Below are 19227 nucleotides of genomic sequence, written 5' to 3' on the forward strand. Positions count from 1 at the left end.
AGTCTCCCCGCTATTGGAGGCTCTGCATGAGCTGGTTCCCGCCCCGCCCACTCAAGCCCAAAGGAGCTGGGGCTGCAGCAGCGAAAGTTTAAGAAGCTTGTAATTCCTCGCACAGTGATTTCTCAAAGAAGCGGGTGTAAGGCTCTGGCGCACTGACACTCACGTGGGCTGTGAGACTGTGGGTTCCTACCTGGAAGGTTTAACTCGCGAGTTGCCCCCCCCCCATCCCGGAGCCCCCACTCACCCGCACCGCCTGGCTGCCCTGGCAAACCAGAAGTCCTACACATATACTTTTAAATTAAAATGTATAATAAAACAAACAACATAGTGGCAAGAAATTGCTGCTAATAAACAAAAAGTTTCTTTTAAAAGAAATAGTAACATTTTTGGAAAACTGTCCTTTTCTTTGCTGTTGTTGTTAAGTGCCATTTAGTCCATTTAAACCCATAGAGACCTTGTATAGGGTTTCCAAGGAGCAGCTGGTGAGCTTGAACTGCCGACTTTGCAGTTCAAAAGACTTTATAGTTTGGTGCATTAACCCACAGCACCATACCAAGAATCCAAAGTTTCATTATGGTTCCACTGGGGCTCGGGAACCCAGGACCTTCTACGTGTAAAGTAGACATGATAACCACTGTACTAATGGTTCTTTCTTTTGTTCCCACTAAATTCATGCAGGAGTCCTGGTGTGACTCTGTGGGTTAATGCACTGGTCTGCAAAGTCAGTCTGAACTGCAAGGTTGGCAGTTCAAACTTACCAGTTGCTCCTTGGAAACTCTACACAGGGTTACTATGGGTTGGAACAGACTCAATGGCACTTAACAAAAACAAAATTCATGCAGATTAATTTCTTAAGATAATTTAAAGTACACTGTGGATGGAAGTGGAATGTATATCCATAACCACAGGTAAAAACTGAGATCTGGGTGCTGATAGAAAAATCATCCTGATTTCTGCTGTCACACATTTGCGTCCTGGAGTCAAGGTTCTTTTGCTTTTCTATGAAGATGGCTGTGACTACCACAGTGCTTTTTCCAACTGCTGCACCTTCAGCTTAAATTGGTATATTCTGGAATAAATAAGGCAACATGCAGAATCAGCAATACTGAACAGGCTCCAAAGAAAAAGGGGGGATGGAAGATGATGGCATTCTGTTCAAAGTGGTGCTGAGGGCTTGTGTTAGTTCCCAAGTCTGTTCATTTAATTAGTTGTTCTTTCAGTTAGTTCCACATGGAATATGTAGAATATGAATCCATAAAAGGCTGGTCCCAGACCATTACACAGTCCTCAAATTCCTGTTATCATCCCTTGAAAAACACCTTGATGATCAGCATCAGCAGTTCATGAAACTAATACAGACAACTGGAAAAGTAATGCTAGACATGGCTGTTACTGTACCAGCAGTCCACATCACCCAAGCTTCTAAACCAAAGCAATAGCATGCCAGCTGTAATATTTGAAATCCCAGACCCAATAAAATGATGTTCTTATTTCCAGTTGACCTCATAAGTAAATTCAAGTCTAGTTCTGTTCAATAATGGGAAGAATTCCATGGACTGCTAGAAACACTGTAACATTTTCTGGTAAAATTTCATTATCTGTCTGAGGTATATAAAAAGCTGGAATATTGGCCTGCCTCTTGCAGGCAGGAAAAAAACAACGTACAGATTAGCAGCACTATGGAATCTTGGCCCAATTTTTTTTCAAAATATAAAGATTCATTTTTTTTTTTCAAGATATGACCTGGTCCCAGGAAAAGTATGCTCCCCATGACATTGGACACATCTTCTCAGGCAAAGATTGGTACAGCAGCAAGGATGAAACAAGTATCTAGCAAAGCTATTACTGTAGCTAAACCACTACTATGCTGTCTCCATATGCTCCTCCAAGGTAAACTCCAATGGCAGGGCTGGTTACTAAACTTGCAGCAAATGTTGTGAAAGCATTCCATAAGCCATACTACTTTCATATTCTTAAGTTATATCTACAATGTATGCAAATACCACAGAGAAAGTCACTGCAGAAACCCCAGAAACAGAACAGCTAAGTACCACCATGGGCTGATCTTCATTAATGGAGCTGGGGCACATGTCAAAAATACTGGTAGCAGCAAGAAAGATTTTCGATCCCAAACATCAGAAAGAGCATCCTATAAGCAGGGCACTGAGTAATGGCAACAAACCCTTTACTTCTTTAATTAGTCCAGTCTTCAGAAATGAATATTTAGGGAATGTTTCATGTAATACCATCAAGGTGGGTGCTGTCAATTATCCCCAAACAAAAAACCTCTAAAAAGGTGACAATAACCACTTGATGTTGTTGTTAAATGCCGTGGAGTCGGTTCCGACCCACAGCAACCCTGTAAAGAGTTTCCGAGGAGTGGCTGGTGGGTTTGAAGGGCTCACCTTGCGGTCCAGTGCATTATCCTGCAGCGCCACACCAGGACTACATGGTGAACACTGGAAAAAATGACTCCTCTAGGCGTGTCTTCATGATGATCTTCTTGGCACCCTGTGTTTTCTTCTTCCCTTGGGTCATCCTACCCTTCTTGGTTCCTGGAGCTACTGCAGGATAGTTCCACCGCGCCACTCCTCCTACGCAGGGCAGCCTGGGATGCCTGCCGCCATCTTGAGCGTCTGGTCTGCGTCTCGAGGTGCTTAGTAAGACATCTCTTTTGAAGGGCAGTGTGGTTGGCACTCTCTGTAACAAGATGATTTATACAGTTAGTATTTTATATGTCTGTATACAGTGCATACTGCCATTTTATACTGCATCTTTTTATTTAACTAGTATCTTGAAATTACTGTATTTTTCCTTTATAGCTAATGAAGGAGGTTGTACGATCTCACAGTCCCCTGAAAAAACTGACAGCTGTAGAGATCTGGACGCATCCCCAGCCACAGGTAGGAAGACAAGTACTTTTCATAATTTCTCTGATTTATTTAAATTTAATTTCATGTACGTATAAGAAAGATTCATAAGCAGTGGTTCTCTATATAGGCTCTTTAGTAGGTTTTGTGCCCGATTGTATAATTGAAAATATGATAGTAGGTATATATTTCTCTCTGGTGTGTAGTAATGATAGTGGAATTTGTCTCTGGCAAATCAAGTACAGATAGTCTTCTTCTAAATGGATGTCCACATGTTCCACCATTGTTTATGTCTAGTCATGGAATCATGGATCATAATAAACATGGAGAACTACAGCTATATAATTTGATTTAACTGTTAGATTCAACACAATGTGGGTCTTTCTTTTTTTAACATTAATCATGCAAATATTATGGAAATCTCATGAAAGCACAGTCATTCAGGGGGAACCAAGTCTGCAATTATAAAACAAAAACCACAATCACACGTATACAGTATTTTTAGGATAGGATGACCAATTCTTCATTTCAATCAAGAAAACTCAAAAGATGGCTTAATAAATCTATTCTGCTGTGTTTTCCTACTAAAGGCTTTAAAGGGACTTTTAAAAATGGAATTAGGGACCACTGTCTAAAATCTATGGCTATTTGGTATTGTGTGTAGGAGGGTAACTTACTGTTGTTACAAAATGATGAAGATTCTGAATCTGACACTTTACATGTCTAATTAATAACCATAAACTGTCCTTTATCCAGTTTTTTAAAAAAAATCTCTAATTGGTTTAAAGGAAAATAAATTCAGAAAATGTAGATAAATAAAATGCAGATTGAAACCAACCCAAAGCGCATAAGTATCTATCCATTATAACCTCTTAATACATGTTCAGTAATAATAATATCCTACACAATTTTGCCGTGTTAATTTATACTCTTTGTTAAGAAATATTTAATTAAGTAAAGGTAAATAGCAACCCAGGATCTGTCCAGATTGTCACAAGCTTTAAGTTACCCAGGCCCAAATTAATGAAGTTATGTCAAATTTCAAATTCTGACTTTTAAATTTTGTACACAAGTCATCTATGACTTAGTTTTAGGAATATTGGCAAGCATGTGGAATGCAAATTGAACATACTATAATAACCACATTTACATCTGAATTTAAGAAGTGTCTCAAAATTTTACTATCAGTGTATTTACTCCTTAATTCAGAAGTCTTCAGAAAACAGTTTTGAGGAAAAGTACATGATTTTTAAATGTATTTTGTAAGATCCAACAATTTGATCTATCAGTATGGCATAATGTACAACTGGAATAATTTGTTATGCAACATTTTTCTTCCATTAATATAAAGATACTCTATAAGCAATATTTTATCTAATCAATACAGTATTATTGTATTCCACTAAGTGGCATGCACTATCATTATCTTTATTAATTTGTTACCAATTAGGAATTCTTTTATTTGTTTACCAATTTAAAACCTTATAACATGCTTCTTACATGTTGTTGTTGTTATGTGTCATGGAGTCAGTTCCAACTCATACAGTTCCAACTGTACAGGGTTTCTGAAGCTGTAAATCTTTATGGGAGTAGAAAGCCTCATCTTTCTCCTGCGGAATAGCTGGTAGTTTCGAACTGCTGACCATGAGGTTCTCAGCCCGATTCGTAACCACTACGTTACCAGAGCTCCTTGCTTCTTACATAATGGTTGTTTTTGATGGAGCACTGGTGGTGCAGTGGTTAAACACACTTGCTATCCAAAAGTTCTGTGGTTCAAACCTACCAGTCACTCCAGAGGAGAAAGATGTGGCAATCTGTTTCCAAGGTTTAGAGACTTGGAAACCCTATGGGGCAGTTCTATTCTTTCCTAGAAGGCTGCTAAGCATCAGAAGTAACTCAATGACACAGAATTAACTCAATGGCACTTTTTTTTTTTTTTTTTTTTTTGCTGTCTTACTAGGCAATCTGTCAACTTTGATTGTACTTAACTGCCTGTGGCTTCAATTCATTTAAAATGCACCGTAGACTGGTGGATTACACTTCATAGTATTGCTCATAGCAACTCTGTAAGACAGAGTAGAATGGCCCCATAGGGTATCCAAGGCTGTAAATCTACAGAAGCAGACTGCCACATCTTTTTCCCACAGAGTACCTGGTGGGTTCACACTGCCAGCCTTTCAGTTAGCAGCTCAGCACTTTAACTACCATGTAACTCAGGCTCTCTTTATAGGGTACAGGCAGGGAATTTTTACCATTGTTTTAATTTTGAAATACATTTGTCTATGAAAAATATAAAGAAATTATCTGTTTCCTTAATAAAATTTTAGGGTTCCTCATGAAATAGCACGACTTTTTCAAGATACTAAAAATTATTTGCAGGGATCCAAGAAAAGTCTGAAAACAGACACTGCTGATGCTTGAGTGGAATTCAAAAATTAAATGATTTCTATTCCTCCAGTGAAATTCAGACAGTCCCTGGGGTTAAGAATGAGATTGGTTCCTGTGCCTTTAAGAATTTGTAGGTCAATCTGAACAGGTGCATATATTTCTTTTGTAGCCTTACTTTTAGTGCAAGGAAAGGATCTAAACTTTCAATGATTTAAAAACTGTATGTGTAGCAAGTGAAGGTGATTGTAATGAAGAATGTCTTGCAAGTAGGAGTTGGTTTAGTTGTTTCAAAATGAGGACACATTTATGTAACATTAAAGGGCAAGTAGGACTTGACCCTAAATTTGATATTCATAACCTGAAGACAGCATGTATGTTAACTTTTTGATAAAATCCCTGTGATTTTCCATATGCCACTTAGTTAAAATTCATAATGCATTTATGCTTTGAGAGTTTATGAGATAAAGCTAATTATTTATTAAACTAATCTCCTGTAAACCACAGTAGGAGTCCTGGTGTGGTGCTGTGAGTTAATGTGCTGGACTGCAAAGTCGGTTTGAACTGCAAGGTTGGTGGTTCAAGCTTACCAGCCACTCCTTGGAAACCCTATACAGGGTTGCTTGAGTCGGTACTTACTCGATGGCACTTAACAATAATGATAACAACAACAAAACACAGTAACTCCCATTAATAAAAGTAAATGATTCAACTGATTAATGTTTAAATTATGAAATAATCGGTTAACTTGTTTTTTTGTATGAAGAAAATGAAAAAGAAAGTTTTCTTCAAAGAAAAAAATAACATTTTGATTAGAATATTTAGAAAATATATAGGTATGAAACTTTAGGAGTCCTGGTGTGGCAATGTGGTATAAGCACTGGACTACTAACCATAATGTTGGTTGTTCAAACCCACTAGCTGCTCCTCAGAAATCCCTATAAAGGGTCACTGTGAGTGACAGCCTACTCAGTGGATGACTTTTATCAACAATAACAATAACGTGCAACATGAAATTCCAAGTTATATACATATATATTTTTTTGAAATTAACATTGTATTTTATCAACTAATGAAATAAATCACCCAGAATATATTTTCAATGATAAGGGGACAAAGACATCATAAGCATTCCTAGCATCTATGTTATATTAAAAGCAAATAGAAAACTACTAAAAAAATGGCTGTTGACCAGCTTTGCATATGCTGTGTACATATGTCAATTATCATGGAGTTCTTATTATTGTAATTCAGTATTTTATAATAACTGATGTTCCCCCTTCCAGAATAAGTTATCTTACTCCACCAGCCTTGGACTTTGATTCTCAACAATTACAATGATCATTGAGCTAGGAAGCTCAAAGCTGTATAATACTCTGCCAATACTCAGTTATCAAAATTGAACCAATGAAGTGGTATATTAAGATCTTTTTCAGATTTTCCATTGAGTTTCAGTGAAAACTGAATTGTTTCTGACAAAGTGTTCTACAAAGATGACACACCTCATTATTGTTGAACTAGGAAAATACCTAAACATATATACATATAAAATATTAAGTTGGCCCTTTTATGATACTGGAGTGAAAAGACATATAGACCACACAGAAAACAACAAATGCTGGCGAGAGTGTGGAGAGAATAGGACACTCCTACACTGCTGGTAGGACTGTAAAATGTTGCAACCACTTTTGAAATGGTATGATGTTTTCTCAAACAGTTGGAAATAGAAATAATGAATGACCCAACAATCACTCTACTTGGTATATATCCTCAAGAAATAAGAGCCATGACATAATAGATATATGTACACCCATGTTCATCCCACCACTATTCACAATAGCAAAAAAAAAAAAGATGGAGACAGCCTAAATGTTCAACAGAAGAATGGTTAAACATACTTTGGTACATACACACAATGGAAAAGTATGCAATACTGAGAAATAATGATGAATCTGCAAAACACTTCACAACATAGATGAACAAATGGTGAGTGAAATTAGCCAGTGACAAATGGACAAATATTGTATGAGACCACTGTTGTAAAAAGTTAAGAAAAGGTTTCCTTGATAAATGAAACATTTTATAATGGTGATAGGAAGGAAAAGTGAAGTTATTCACAGGCTAGAGAGTATTCTGGAGTCCTGGTGTGTCTCTGGGGGTTAATGCGCTGGACTGCAAAGTCAGTTTGAACCACAAGGTAGGTGGTTCAAGCTCACCAGCCACTCCTAAGAAACCCTATGAAGGGTCACTGTGGGTCAGAACCAGCTCAATGGCACAACAGCATGAATGATGGTGCAGGAAATATATATTAAGAAGGAGACCATCAGAGGAAATATGAAGATAGCATCACACATAAGGAAGAATGTAAGAGTTAGAGTGAATAGAGGTAAATATTGTTAGTAGATGGTACATAAAAGGGATTGTAGTTATTGTAATGAAGTAAAGTGATTTGTTGAATGGAAAAAAACTGATGATCTGCTCTGTAAACCTTCACTCAGTTCATTAAAAAACAAAAAACATATGGGCCAAAAGGAATACTGTTATTATTGTTGTTGAGTGCCCTTGAGTTGCCTCTGACTCATAGCAACCCTGTACAATGTTTCTGAGGAGCAGCTAGTGGGGTTGAACCACCGACCCTGGAGTTAGAATCAAGTGCTTAGGCATAAAGTATTCCACAAAGAATACTAGAGTTTGAAATAATCAAAAAAATGCCATGTTTAGAAATGCTAAATTTGCTATGATAATCCTTAATGAAAATCTTCCTGTAAGACAAGAAAGGCTGTGATAAAATGTGAGAATTCCCACAGTTTAGAAGAATTACCTTTGTAATTATGGGATAGTGACTAACAGAATCACTAACTTGATATGTTAACAGTAAATGAATTTGATTAAGAAATTGCTACACTGATTTAATATTTTATCCACAGGGGCTTGGCTAATCAGTTTTCACAAAGTAAAACCAGCTCTTTTAATTTTTTCATATTCTAAATGGTCTACAGTTGTTGATAGAGTCACAAAAGGTTGAGGGTTTTTTGTTTCTTTTTAATAGAACAATCCAAGAAGAGTTTTAGATACGGAGGTTAAGATCACTGCCAGAGTCTGCTTCTTTTGCAAGGGAAAAAAGAGATAATTTAAGGAACCAACCATTTTAAACTACGCATAATTGAATCTTCAAATGTTAGACTACTTTTAAGCAGAATTTTGCATTGATTTCAGTATTTCTACTAATTGAGATAACTTGCAATGTTCCATACGTAGCAACACTGGTATCTTGAGAAAAATTCATTGGGTTCATGAAACCACACCACAGTTGCCAAGGTACATATCCCTTTTAGGTGCCAGTCTCAGTTTCACATCAAATGCTACTTTTGACAATGCTTTTAAGATATACACAAACTTATTTTATTTAAATTTTTTTAAAAACCTTTGTTTGAACCACACATTTCTTTAATTCATGTTTTCCTCAAATCCCAAAGACCTTATCTTTTGGCTGGAGGTTCAGGATGTGGTTTTTAAGTATAATTTCTTGATTTTGTATGGGAAGTGTGTGTTCAGTGTGAATGTGTGCTACCTGTTACATAAAATGATTTGAGATCAGAATTTTAACTAAGTTTGATCTGGGAAAACTTTCAGGTTATTTTTAATTAAGAATGACTAAATTATATTGATGGTGATGTGCCGTCATTTCCAACTCATAGTCACCCTATACAGAGTTTCCATGGCTTTCTGGGAGCAGAAAGCCTCATCTTTCTCCTGTGTAGGGCCTGGTGACTTCAAACTGGGCTGACCTTGCCACTAAATCCCCAGGGTTCCTAGGGTTATACTGTGGAGGATTTTAAATGTCAAGTCAAGTTTAGAAATAAATGTACAATAGAAAGATTAATTTAAAAATTCAACATTCCCTGATGTGACATTATTGAAAAGTCTGAGGTGTTTTTTTTTTGGTTTGTTTTTTAGATGTTATGGAAAACACTCAATCTTATTCTCACGCTTATTTTCTTGTCAGAGTCCAAAGCTTTAGCCTTTTTCCTTGATCTTTCATGATATGAACACTTTACATTAAATCATTAATAACTTTTATGTATAAGTGGCAAGAAAGCATCATCTGTGCTCTATAGCAATTACCACCACTTTTATTTCATTCCTTATAGAAGTTGTGTTGAGGTGTACATATTTTTTATCCTATTTTCTTAGTTGCGGAAACTGAGACTCACAGAAGTTATATAACATGCCTGAGATTACAGAGCTTGCAAGTGTTAAATGGGGGGATGGAATCTTAAATGCATTTACTCTAAAGGCCATGATCTTCCCCCAGTCTTACACAGGATTCTTTCTTATTCATAGAAAATGTCATTTACTTGGTGAACAATTATTCCAGGTGTGACCTGACATCCCACTGATGCCCATGACATGTTAATGAGTTTTGGCAGCATAGCAGATGGGTGCCATGTCCACAGATTACAAACCTTGTGAGCATCCACAGTAAATAAATAAAAACCTTGACAGATGAGGTGTTTATTCTGATGCAATTGTACTACAAAATATTAATAGACAACTTTGAAAAAAAAAGCTACTAACTATGATATTAATATTGACCAATCATTATGTTTTTACAGTAGCAAATGCAGAATTTAAACACCAATTTAATAAGATAATAATTCACATAAATGAAGTATAGATACTCAGTTATCAAAATATAAGGAATAAATTATATACATTGTGTCTTTACATAGAGTTTTTGATTATGATTAAACAATTTATGCTTGGATCCTCTTTCAGTTTCTACAACCCAAGCACAACAACATGTGTTTATAATCAAGATGAAATCTTATTAATGATCTTAATTTCATAGTACTAAAAATTGATCACTGCATTTATTGTATTTCGGTAAAGCATATAGTTTAATGTAGGCCACTTGAGTGAGAAGTAAACACCAGTTGGTTACAGGTGAGGTCAGAACTAGGGGTTGCAGTGACCCTGGATGGTGCAAATAGAAAATGAATAGTAAATGATATTGCTTACAGCAGGCTACATATACTGCTAATGGAATAGCTATTGATTGAGATCTTAAAGGAGAACCAGATATGGGCAGCAGCCGTATTTGGTTCTCCTTTAAGATCCCAACCAATAGTATCCCATTAGCAGAATATGTAGCATGGGGTAAGCAACATGATTTGAAATTGCTCCTATATCTAATAAATGACTATATTAATATCATTCAAATGCAATTACTATGGAAGTTTAAGAGTAACATTTCAAAAGTATTCACCAAATAGTTGTTCAATAAGTGGCATTACTTTTTTTGGTCTCTAATTCCATCTAAAAAATTGGAAGATAAAATATAAAACCAATAAATGCCAGATATATGAACCAGGCCAATGGAGTAGGCATTAGAAAAGATGAACTTCGAGTGTCCATGGCTCACACTAGCACAGTAAATTCTGCATATCTCACTTAGACAATGAGACTGGCATTTAAAAGTACTTCTGGGTCTAGATTGGTTCAGGCACTAGTTGCAGTTGGTCTGCATGTCTTACAATTGAGCAGGCTGAAATTATTCTGAAGTATTCAGAGAGAAAGACTGGATAAATGCTTGGGACATCAATGATTTCCCTCTTTGTTAATTTTGACAAGAGTCCTTGATGTGGCACTGTAGGATCAGCACTGGACTGTGAACCACAAGGTTGGCAGTTCAAACCCACCAGCTACTCCTCAGAGTTGGAACTGAACAAAAGGTTTATCACTTTGTTATCAGCATGAAATTATATATTAAAAATATTTGGCTGATCTGGAACTATTATAAATATTTAAAGAAAACACTGCTGAGTCAGCTGAGTCTGCTCAGATCTATATTAGAAAATACATAAAATCTTTAATTGCTCCAATTAATTGCTAGGGAGCTTTAATTGCTAGGGAGCTCTGGTAGCATAGTGGTTCCAAATTGGGCTGCAAACCTCAGGGTCAGCAGTTCGAAACTACCAGCTGATCTGCAGGAGAAAGATGAGGCTTTCTGCTCCCGTAAAGATTTACAGCCTCAGAAACCCTGTACAGGATTTATTGCAGAAGGATTGTAAGTTTGTATGAAGGCAGGGAGCACCTTGGTGTGATAGGAAAATACCTCACCCTACACTTTTTGGCAGATAAGCTGACTATTGAATCTTTCATTCTAGAATTCTAGAATTGTTGCTCTTGAGTACACCCCATTCTACATGTAACAATGTCAAAAAGTTCTAATGTCAGAGAACTACTTGAACAATTCAGCAGGTTGCATGCTTCTTTGACTTTAAAGCTCTTTGGTTTTGTGTTGTCTTGTGTTTTCTTTGACTTTTCAAGATAGTCCTTCTCCCCGGCTGTTGTTTCCTGTTGTTAGTAACATTATGGACCATCCTGATTCCTCTGCAATTGTTATGTTAGACTTTCCACTCATATTGAAACTGTCAAGTTTCTGCAAAGCAGACCCCTGGCTAGGTTTGAGTTATATCAGAAATAATTCACAAGAGTGAATTTTGAATGTGCTTCATCTATATATTCATTATAGTAAGACTGGAAAAAAAATATCTCCAGCATACTGTGGAAAACTGCAATTTATCTCCCCTCTCCTACACTTCTCAAACAGTTGCTACCGTAAAACAGAAAACCTGCAAAAACAGGAACCCCTGTAAGGCAGAAACCTGTCAAAGAAGGAAAATTCATATATATTCCACTAATAGAGTGGAGTCCTGGTGTAGCACTATAGAATAAGCACTGGACTTCTAAGCGAAAGGCTGATAGTTCAAACCCACCAGCTGCTCCTTGCAAACCCTATACAGGGTCTCTATGAGTCAGAATTAACTCTTTTGTAATTAACAGCAGAGAGAGAAATAGAAAAGTGGAAAACTGAAGAGACCCGGAAAATCAACACAGTCTTTTCTAGTTCCATTTCTCAGATTTCACTGTGTATTTTTTTGCATCCTAAATGAAAATGCTAATTAAGGACTATCCTAGATTCAAAAATCGTCAGCTGCTTCCAATTGCTTATTAAACAAATCTTGTTATTTTCACGCTTCTCCTTGTTTTGGCATACACATTTCTTTCTGTTCTTACCACCTGCTATTTATTAAATACATACTTATGTTCCAACAATACTGGGCTCTTGGCTCTTCCATAATGTTCTTTATTCTTCCCATTTGCATGTATTTCTCCCTTCCCAAAAAATGCACTTTCTGAACTTCTGGTTTTGGAGATGGCAGAAGCAGAGTCAAATAGGACAGGCTCCATGGTGGAAGGTCTGAAAACTCAGAGAAGCTGCTTTCACTAAACAGTTCCAGAGCACTGGATCAGGCATAAAGTGCAGGGTGTCATTTTTCCGCACCCGCCAGTGGAAAAATCACTGTATAAAGGAAAATATTGTGATTTAGGAATCAATTGGGACACGGGACTCCCTCTGCAGCCACCCCATCTGGGGTGAACCAGTGCTAAAACTGGTGCAGAGACATTTGCAAAAGGAGATATGGGGGGATTCTACACATTTTTTCCTCCTCTTGCCTGTTGCGCCTCCTCTGCCCAACCTGGATGCCTTCACATGGGTGGGCACACACCCCCAAAAGGGTCCAGTGTTGAGTCCACAGTTTTCACACGGCACAGAGAGGAGGAGCCCCATTGGTCCCATAGGCTGATTCTTTGGTGGCTGCTTATGTCGTCTGACTCTGGAACCCAGCCCTAAATTTAACTTGTGAGGGAACCTTTACTCCTGCCTACCCAGCAAGAAAAAAAACAGGTCTGGCCAGACAGAGAAACCACATGAACACTCTGTAAAATGCCAACATAAAAGGCAAGAGCCAACACCAAATACCCACACAAGGACACAACTATTTAAATATTTACGCTGTGCTCACACAGATACCTAACTGACCTTCAGAGACAAAAATAGTAGACAATCTTTCTCACATTAACTTCTCAATATCTATCTGTATACCTCTTTGGTGGTGACTAGAGGAGGGGCCTGAGCAAGTGGACACCCTCGCCCACTACTGGGGGTTCCTATGGTGCACGCATGCTACCAGCGCAGAAAAGGCGACTGGCCAGTGGGCTACAGGTTTATTTTTGTTTTAGAGTGGTGGTTTTTTTTTTTATCTCTGCTTTTATATTGCTTCTGTTTGGGGTCCTTTTGATCACACTTCTTTTCCTGGGGCTGGGAGCTTTTTCTCCCTATGTTACTCAAAGAGAGAGCAATTGTGGCCATATAACCAAGCTACAAGCATACCCCATAATATTCCACCATTGAGACAAAGAGCCAATAACAGTTGCTAGGCATTACATGCAAAAAGGGAAGCACATCTTCTGATCATATCCACTAGGAGACACTCAGTAAACTTAATAACACAGCAACAAACATCCATTTAAGCATTAAAAACCCACCTAACTACTGAAAATGACAAAGAACACACAACAAAAGACCTCAGCACATGTCTAAAAACAAAAGAGTAACTGAGACAAATAAGCTGGAGGTAGATAAAGGCTTTCCAGAATAGGAAGAGCAGGCTTTGGATTTGCCTGAGAAGGAATTCTAAAGAATTATATGGAAACAAAATCAAATGCTCCAAAAAGAGGTGGAGGAAAATAAGGAAGAAGTCAGGAAAGTGCTACAGGAGCAATCAAGAACAATACAGCATTGGAAACAATCCAAAACCTGCAAAAAGAGGTCCAGATGATTAACAATAAAATGTCAGAAATGGACAATAAACTGAAAGGGGAAAGGAGCAGAATTGAAGAGATGAAAGCTGGAACTAGCAAGCTGGAAGACAAATCTCTCAATACTGCTAAGATACAAGAGCAAGCAGAAAAAAGGATTACGAAATCTGAGGAGAGTCTAAGATTCATGCTGGATAACATGAAGAGGAATAACTTAAGACTTATTGGCATTCCAGAACAGGAAGAATCACAGAAGTCCACAGAGGAGATAGTTGAAAAGCTGCTGGAAGAAAATATTCCTAACATTTTGAAGGATGAGAAGATAAGCATTCAAGAAGCTGAACGTACCCCAGGAAGGATAGACCCCCAAAAAAAAATCACCCAGACATATCATAATCAAACTCTCCAAAATCAAGACAAGTAAAGAATCCTAAAAGCACCCAGGGAAAAATGAAGTGTTACATACAAAGGCAAACAAATCAGATTAAGCTCTGACTTCTCAGCAGAAACAATGCAGGCAAGAAGGCAATGGGAAGACACACATAAAACACTAAAAGAAAAAGAAAAAAAACTACCAACCAAGAATCATCTATCCAGCAAAACTGTCAATCAAATACGATGGTGCAATCAAAACATTTCAGGATCAACAGAAGCTAAAAGCTTTTCTCATAGCCAACCCAGCACTTCAAAACATCCTAAAGGGAATCTTTGGACTGAAAACCAACAAGAGCAGACAACAACCAGAGATTGACAGACGTGGCAACACCACCTGAAACTCAGATGACAGATAGCAGAGTCCAGAAGAGAGCAAAATTACACCAATGAATTCAGAGGAGCTGGGAGGTCAACAAAAGATCAAAATAATAACAATATCAAAGAAGGGAAAAATATAGGAACAGAGATCCAGGTGGTGAGGAGGTCAGGTAGATTACAGGATAAAATAGACTGTCTTAAATGGAGGGAAAAGTTAATAGACTATAGGGTAACCCCAAAGAAAGTTAATACTTCACAATTTACCATGAAATGAACATCCAAGCAGAACAAGGAAACATGAAAAAAAAAAAGAAGGAGATGGGGATAAAACTCATGTGGTACAATAGTGAATAATTGCTATCAGGACTGACTGAGGGTCAGAAATGTAAAGGTAGATGTTTTGTAACGAAAGGAGGTGAGTGATTGATTTTGCAGTCCAGGAGCAGAGGATTGAGTGAAAGTTTATAGGGCATATCATAAGTTTTACAGTCAACAAATCATATACCTTGTGTCATTACAATGATTATAATCCCCTACATGTATCATTGGGGATTATGTGTCATGGAGTTGATTCAGACTCATACTGACCCTGCACAGGGTTTCCGAGGCTGTAAATCTTTACAGGAGCAGAACACTTCATCTTTCTCCCGCAGAACAGCTGGTAGTTTTGAACTGCTGACCTTGTGGTTCGCAGCCCAATTTGTAATCACTATGCTACGTATTTCTCTGTATTCACTTTAGCTTTTTTAGAAAAACAAAAAACACTCAGGCATATATAATAATTTACACCTCCAAAGGGCACATTCTGCAAGTCTGCCTCCTGGCCACCAGCTCTTAGTTCCTCTCTTCCCATGAATCTAGTGTCCTCAGCCACACCTCTTCTCCATGACCCCAACTCTGCCTCTGTCTCTGGCGTCACTGATTCACTGGATAAGGTCCCGCATTCTGCTTGTGCTCTTCTCCCTTGATGGTCCTAGGGTCTTCTGTTTCTGGACTGTAAGATAAGCCACTCCCTTGTTTTTTTTTTTTTTAATGTTTTATTGTGGATTATGTGATAGTTTACATGGGAGAGCATTAGTTTTACATTCATCCTATCCTATATCGTTTCATTACCATGGTTACAATCCCCTCCATGCATCATCAACCAACCAAAGGGTATATCCTACAAGTCATCAGCACACAGCTCCTCTCCCTCTCTGGGTCTAAAGTCCCCAGCTGCTCTATCTCTCCACATCATCGTCTCTGCCTCCATCTCAGGCATCACTGCTTCTCTGGGTAGGGTCCTGCTCTCCACTCTTCTCCCTTCATTGTCCCAGGGACCTCTGTCATAGAATGCAAAGTTAATCACTCCCCTCCTTGTAACAAAATGTTTACCTTTATATTTACAACCCCCACAATCACTCCTGATAACAGGTATTCACTATTGCATCACAAGAAACCTATCCACATTTCCTTTCATCAGCCCTGCCTAGACAGATTGGATACTACTCAGTTGATATTCTACCTTCCTCCACACCCTCTGGATCTAGGTTCCCTCTTGAAAGCTTATAAGCCAGTCAGTTCTTGCTTTTGTAGCCCCACCACTTTGGGTAGCCAATGTCCCAGTTGCCCATCACTGTCTACTCTGTGTATGGAGGCACTTCCCTGTTTTTGTTACAAAACTTCTGCCTTTATGATGTGACAGTCACAATTAGTCATCATAACAATTATTCACTATTGAATTATATGAATCTTGTCCACATCTCTTTTCACCAGACCTATCTAGACAAGATGAAAAATATTCTGTGAGGACTCCTTCTACCCCCCCATATTTTTCTCCCCCCATACTCTTAAACTAAACTCCCTCTTGAAAACTTGTAAGCCAGTCACTTCATGTCTGTTGTTGTTGTTAGGTGCCATCGAGTCAGAACCGACTCATAGCGACCCATGCACAGCAGAACAAAATAATGTCTGATCCCAGGCCAACCTCACTAACGCTACCACACTTGAGTCCATCAATGCTGCCACCTGGCCAATCCATCTCGTTGGGGGTCTTCCTCCTTTTCTCTGACCCTCCATCTTACCAAGCATGATATCCTTCTCCAGCGACTGTTCCCTCCTGACAATATAGCCACAGTTTGAGAGATGAAATTTGGCCATCTTGGCCTCTAAGGAGCACTCTGGTTGCACTTCTTCCAAAACAGATCTATTGGTTCTTTTGGCAGTCCATGGCACTTTCAGTATTCTCCTCCAACACCATAACTCAAAGGCATCAATTCTTCTACAATCTTCCTTATTCACTGTCCAGCTTTTGCATACATATGAGGTTATTGAAAATACCATGGCTTGGGTCAGGCACACCTTAGTCCTCAAGCTGTCGTCTTTGCTCTTCAACATTTTAAAAAAGTGTTGAAGAGCACTTTGAACACTGCTTCTTGGTTCATGGGCCTGTATCACTCCCTTATTTTAGGTAGCCAATTTCTAAGTTGCCCATCCCTGTCTACCCTGTGTACAGAGGGGATAGCTTTGATACTTGATATGAAGACTCCTTCACTCTCTATTGGTATTTACAGTTACTACCTCCATGAGTATAGGTCAGGTTCATCAAATTGTAGCAATTTACCATTTGTTTCCTTTATCAAAACAATTTTTTTTTTTGTAATCTTACATAGTCGAATACTGATTATCAAGCCATCGAGGCTAGGTCAAATGGTTACTGTCTGCAAGTTTGGGTGTTCGTTTACATCTACTCTCACTTTATATCACCTGGATGCTTCACTCTCAGCTCTAACCCTCTGTGGCTATGTTCTTGTCCCTCGGCTCAAGTGTCCCCAGGTCTCACCACACTTTGGACCAACCAGCCCTTCCTCTTCTCTCTCTCATCTCCAGGTCAACGGGGTTCAATGGACTGTGGTTGAACTCAGCCCATTTCTTCATTGCTGCCTTTCCTCCTCTTCCACTCACCAGTAGACCAATGTGGTCGCCAGTATGCTTACATGCCTGTTTGTGTTTTCCTTTTGAGTTTCAGTCTTAGAGGGGAGTTTGTTCTGAAAGAACTTGATTGCTTACTTTGATGGCTTCCTGGCGAACAGCTTTCTTATTCTTGTAGTAGCCAGTCATGATAGAATTTTTGTTTTGGGTTTTTCCTGATGATCTTTCTTTGAAGATGTATCTTTTGTCACTGTAGCTGTTCCAGACTGGTCTGCTTGTCCTTGCTAGTAGAAATTTCCCACCTCATAAGGTTCTGGATGGGACTCAGGATTCCACCTAAAGTACTATACTCTGCAAAGGTTTTGCAAGAGGCCTATATTACTGGGTAAGTTCTAGAATCCCTTTTAGGTATTCCAATCAGTTATAGGCTGAAGACGGGCCTAGAAATTTTCTGTAATCCTGTTTCCCAACATTCCTTTTTATCCCACTTAATTATATCTTTTAAAATATAGGCAAGGGAAACCAATATTCACAAGACAGGCACGCATTTTAGTATTATTTCCCCTCTTCAAACTATGCCTAGATCCCTGAATCACACATCCCTGTTGTTCCAAGGTTGAGTATGCATCACTATTTACCTCTGTCCCTCTTAGGCTATGTAAACCTATCTCAGTGTTCCCCTATCTATCTAGTTCTTCTGCCTCCTCCCCCTTCTTGTACTGTCCTCCCCAACACCCAAACTAAACCCCGTACCTCAACTCCACTGTTGTGGTTACCTTATATTCCTTTAACTCTTCACTCCATTTAAGACAGTCTTTTTTTATCCCGTAATCTACCTGACCTTCCCACCACCTGGATCTTGGTTCCTCTGTGTTTACCTTCTTTCATATTGTAATTGTTTTGATCATAGACTGACCTCCCAGATTCTCTGTTCTTATAATTTTATTCTGTTCTTGACTCTTCATTTTTCTATTGAGCTCAGGGTGATGCTGCCACTTAGATCCTTCTCTGGTTATTGTCTGTTCTTGTTGATTCTCTGTCCACAGAACTTCCTTTAGGATGTTTTTCATTGCAGGGTTGGCTTTGGCAAAATCCCTTAGTTTCTGTTTATCCTGGAATGTTTTGATTATACCATCATATGTTTTTTTAATGCTTTATTGTGAATTATGTGATTGTTTATATGGGAGGACATCAGCTTCACATTGATCCCGCCGTATATTGTTTTCTTGCCATGGTTACAATCACTTCTGTGCATCATAAATCAACCTAAGGGTATACCCCACAAGCCTGCCCCCCTGTCATCTGCATACCGCCCCTCTCACTCTCCAGGTCCAAAGTCTCCAGACGCTCCTTCTCCCCATGTCATTGTCTCTGCCTCCTTCCCTGGCATGGCTGCTTCTCTGGGTAGGCTTCTGTTTTCTGCTCTTCTCCTTTGATGGTCCCAGGGACCTCCATTCCTAGATTATAAGGTTAATCACTCCCCTCCCTTTGCCCCGAAATGTCCTCCTTTACATTTCCAGCCCTTACAATCAGTCCTGATAACAATTATTCGCTATTGTATCACAAGGGACCTATCTGCATCTCCTTTCATCAGCCCTGACTAGGCAGAATGGATACTACTCAGTGGAGATTCTACCTT

The 19227-nt window shown here is 38.6% G+C and overlaps 1 pseudogene; it reads right to left on the reverse strand.

Moving 5' to 3' along the window:
- Positions 1-1216: 1216 nt before the first annotated feature.
- Positions 1217-12512, reverse strand: LOC102838910 (annotated as a pseudogene).
- Positions 12513-19227: the final 6715 nt, after the last annotated feature.

The sequence above is a fragment of the Chrysochloris asiatica genome, unplaced genomic scaffold (genome assembly GCF_000296735.1).
Source record: "Chrysochloris asiatica unplaced genomic scaffold, ChrAsi1.0 scaffold00244, whole genome shotgun sequence".
Classification (NCBI taxonomy): Eukaryota; Metazoa; Chordata; class Mammalia; order Afrosoricida; family Chrysochloridae; genus Chrysochloris; species Chrysochloris asiatica.